The sequence below is a fragment of the Chrysochloris asiatica genome, unplaced genomic scaffold, assembly GCF_000296735.1.
Source record: "Chrysochloris asiatica unplaced genomic scaffold, ChrAsi1.0 scaffold00205, whole genome shotgun sequence".
NCBI lineage: Eukaryota > Metazoa > Chordata > Mammalia > Afrosoricida > Chrysochloridae > Chrysochloris > Chrysochloris asiatica.
Genome location: NW_006408723.1, coordinates 2,865,993 through 2,870,614, shown reverse-complemented (window position 1 = coordinate 2,870,614; position 4,622 = coordinate 2,865,993). Strand labels below are relative to the sequence as shown.

Sequence of the window (4,622 nt, the reverse complement as noted above, 5' to 3'; positions counted from 1 at the left end):
CTCAGAAGTACAATTAAGTGTTCTGGAATACTCATACTTCTCAATGTTGTCCATAGCTTGTCATGATCCACACAATTGAAAGCCTTTGTGTAGTCATTAAAGCATAGGTAAACATCTTTCTGATACTCTCGCTTTCAGCCAAGATCCACCGGACATCAGGCAATGATAACTCTCGTTCCACGGCCTCTTCTGAATCCAGCTTGAACCTCTGGAAGTTCTCTGTCAATGTATGACTGTAGCCGTTTCTGTATTACCTTTAGCAAAACTTTAATCGCTTGAGATATCAAAGAGATTGTGCAATGATTTCCGCATTCCATTGAGTCACCTCTCTTTGGAATGGGCACAAATCTGGATCTCTTCCAATCAATCGGCCAGATAGTTGTCTTCTCTCTGTGTGGTGTACCCTTTGGTTATTTGATGATGCATGGAGGGGATTGTAATTATTGCAATGAAATGAAATACGATAGGATAAGTGTAAAGCTAATGTTCTCCCATGTAAACCTCACAATAAAAACTTTTAAAAAATAAAATAAAAAATAAATATGCAATTAACCAAAAGATAAAATTAAAACTCAAGTTTTATGGAAGTGAGGAATGTGCTCTCTTATTTAATCTCCCTCTATCCTCTACACTTCAAATATTATCTGCTTCCTGGTAAGTCTGAGGTTAGGAGTAATATACCCTTCACTCTAAATCCCCTATGTACCCTGGTGAGGCAATATTAGAACCAAAGGGAGGAAGAGCTGGCAAAGTTGTCATATGTCAAATGGCAAATCCCTCCTGATATGAAGGTAGGTTTACTTGGTCTCTCCTAAACAGAAGAAAATGTCCAAGAAATAAAATATTTTAAAAGCCATTGAAGATACGACTAGCTCCAACATTGGCTTCATCTGAATGCTCATGAAATGTGTGGGATGAGAAAGGAATCAAATAGCAGCATTCAGTAACAGTCCTGGGTTACATCCTGATGAAGTCTCATTTAGGAAGAGGTTTTTTTCTTTCTGTGTTGAGAGGAAGGTAAGAAGGAGGCATGATTTAGACATTGGTGGTGGTTTCCTTCACAGGCTGGATGCTGTTCATCTCCACCATGGAGCCCTTTCCAGCTCTATTGGCATCTTATGCCTGTCCATCAAAGGCCAGTGTAATAGCTTCAAAAGTCCTTCCATGGGTCTCAGAACTTTGAAGAAGGTGAAGATGAAGAAGTTAACAAGGAAGGTAGTAAAAATGATAAAAATGTAGGCCCTAAAGCACTTGCAGCTGAAGGGAAGAGGAATCCCACCAAAAAATTGGAGTTCCAGTTGGAACAACCAGACACTGCCATTGTAGCTGGTTGAGGTCCCTGGCTAAAGAGTTCAGCCACAATAAACCAGGGAATAGGGCTGGTCCAATTTCAAAGAAGGCCACAAAGATCAAGATGGCTGTAATACAGATAAAGCTCATCCAATTATATTGATCCTTTAGTAAAAAAGAAACAGTCATGAGAAGGGAACAAGCAGCCATGCCTCCAAGGCCAAGCATATGTACAGTTCTCCTTCCTGCCTTTGCCACCAAAAATAGCGACACCACAGTGAAGATAGCATTAACCACACCAATGGTAGCATAGATTGCCTCCTCAACACCTGCATCTTTGAACCATCCTGTAGAGCAGATTCCAGAAAGCTGCTGAGAGAGCTGGAGCATGATGGAAATGATAATGGGCTGGCGATAGTTGAGTGCTCTGAAGAGCTCCAGCACAGTGACTTGCTTTTCCTGGGCCATCCAAGCACTCTCATCTTTCATCTCCTGGATATCCTGGTTCACATCCTGTGTACCCCACATCTGCTAGAGGATCTGGTTGGCATTTTCCTCTTTCTTTCTGTTAAGGAGAAAGAATCTAGGGCTTTCAGGGCAAAATGAAAGGGCTGCACTTTGTAGGACAGCTGGGATGATGGTGAACCCCAACAGCACAGGCCACCGCTCTTCAGATCCCAAGATGACTTCCAGACCAAAGATCTGGGCCACCAGAATCCTGATGATGATGCCCAGCTGATTTAGAGTGCCAAAAGTACCCCATAGGACAGTAGGAGATATCTCTCCAAAGTACATGGGCACAAAACCCATGCAGAGTCCGCAGAAGAGACCAATAACCAAGCAGCCCAAGATCAGTATTTCAACAGACTGAGCTACTTTACAGAACCCCATAAGGCAGCTGCCTGCAATAGCCAATATGTTAACCATAAGCATTGAATTGTACCTGCCAAAGTAATTGATAAAGAGTCCAACAGAGAAGGAGCCAATCATACCACCAACAGAGAACATTGCTACAAACAAGGACCAGAGTAAAGTGAGAAATAATGTTGTGGGAATTTCTTCTAACTTCTCTTCCAAAGTGTAGTTGAGAAAGTCCCTTATGATCACCTCAGGAGCATTAATCACACTGGTGTTGTAGCCAATCTGGAAAGAGCTGATCGTAGCAATGCTGATGATAAAGACCAGAGAGGTGGTGACCTTCTCTGTCCCCATGACCCTAATTTAGTTATTTCAGAATCCTCAATAAAGACCTACAATGGGATTCCAGAAACACCTCTTCCAGTCAGCAAAACCTTCAAAATGTCCTTTCCAGCAGCAAGTTTTCTTCAGGTCTTCAGCTAAACACACTCAATCCTTGCCAGTAAAACATCTCAGGATTGGGCAGTATTTTGTTATGTTGTGCATAGGGTTGCTATGAGTCAGAACTGAGTTGACAACACCTAACAACAACATAACAATAAGGATCATCAAGTTGGTTCTGACTTATAGCGACTCTTTTAGGGTTTCTAAGGAGTGGTTGGTGGGTTTGAGCTACCAACCTAGTGCTTAATATTGTTGTTAAGTGTCATTGAGTTGGTTCCAGCTCATAGCAACCCTGGGCACAACAGAATGAAACACTGCCCAGTCCTGTACCATCCTAACAGTTGCTGCTATACTTGAGCCCATTGTTGCTGCCACTGTGCTATCCATCTCATTGGAGTTCTCCTTTTTTTTTTTTTTTTTTGCTGACCTTGCACTTTACCAAGCATGATGTCCTTCCCCAGCGACTGGTTCCACCAGATACTCAAAGTTTGAGAAATGAAGTCTGGCCAGCTTGGCTTCTAAGGAACATCAGGTTGTACTTCTTGCAACACAGACTTGTTTGTTCTTGTAGCAGTCCATGGTACCTTATTCTTCTCCAACATCATAACTCAAACTCACCAATTCTTCTACAATCTTCTTTACTCACTCTCCAACATCCACATGAGTATAAGGTTATTGAAAATACCATGGCTTGGGTCAGGCATATTTTAGTCCTCAAACTGATATATTGTTCTTGAACACTTTAAGGATGTCTTGTGCAGCATTTTTGCCTAATATCATTTGCTTTCTTGACTGCTTCCATGAGTGTGGATGGTCAATCCAAGCAAAGTGAAATCTTTGACAACTTCAGTCTTTTCTCCATTTATTATGATGTTATTTATTGGTCCAGTTGTAAGGACTTTTGTGTTCTTTATATCAAAGTAGAACCCATACTGAAGGCTATGGTCTTTGATCTTCATCAGTTAGTATTTTAAGTTCTCTTCACATTCAGCAAGTAATGTTGTATCATCTTCGTTGTTAATGAGTCTTCCTCCAATTCCAATGCCAGATCTTCTTTATATAATCCAGTGTCTCAGATTATTTTCTCAGCATACAGATTGAATAAATAAGGTGAAAGAATACAACCCTGGATCACACCTTTTCTGATTTTAAACCATTCAATGTCAACTTGTTCTGTTTGAACAACTGCTTCTTGATATATGTACAGTTCCTCATAAGGCCAGTTAAGTGTTTCAGAATATGCATTCTCTGCAATCTTGTCAACAGCTTGCCATGATCAACATAGTTGAAAGCCTTTGCATAGTCAATAAAGCACAGGTGAACATTTTTCTGGTATTCTCTGAATTCAGCCAAGATCCATCTGATGTCACCAATGATATCCCTCATTCCAAATAGTTGTCTGAATCCAGCTTGAACCTCTGACAGTTCCTTGTCAATGCAGCCATTTTTGAATTTTCTTTAGCAACATTTTACTTGCATGTGATATTAATATTGTCTGATGATCCCCATTCCATTGAGTCAAGACTCTTTAGAACAGGAACAAATATGGATCTCTTCCAATCAGTTGGCCAGGTAGCTGTCTTCCAAATTTCTTGGCATAGATGAGTGAGTGCCTCCAGTGCTGCCTCAGTTTGTTGAAAGATTTCAATTTGTGTTTCATCAATTCACAGAGCCTTGTTCTGTGTCAGTGCTTTCAGTATGCACTTTACTTCTTCCTTCAGTACCATGTGGGTCTTGATCATATGCTACCTCTTGAAATGGTTGAACATTGATCATTTCTTTTTAGCACAGTGATTCTGTGTATTCCTTCCATCTTCTTTTGATACGTTCTGTATCATTCAATATTTTGCCCAAAGAATCCGTCAGTATTTCAAGTTGAGACTTGATTTTTTTTTTTCTTAGTTCTTTCATCTTGAGAAATGCTGAGTATGTTCTTCCCTTCTGGTTTTCTAACTTCAGATCTTTGCACAGTTCATTATAATATTTGACTTTATCTTCTCAAATTGCCCTTTGAAATTTTCTGTTCTGCT

At 40.4% G+C, this 4,622-nt stretch overlaps 1 pseudogene; it reads right to left on the bottom strand.

Moving 5' to 3' along the window:
* Positions 1–1,035: 1,035 nt before the first annotated feature.
* LOC102810671 lies at positions 1,036–2,502 on the bottom strand (annotated as a pseudogene).
* Positions 2,503–4,622: the final 2,120 nt, after the last annotated feature.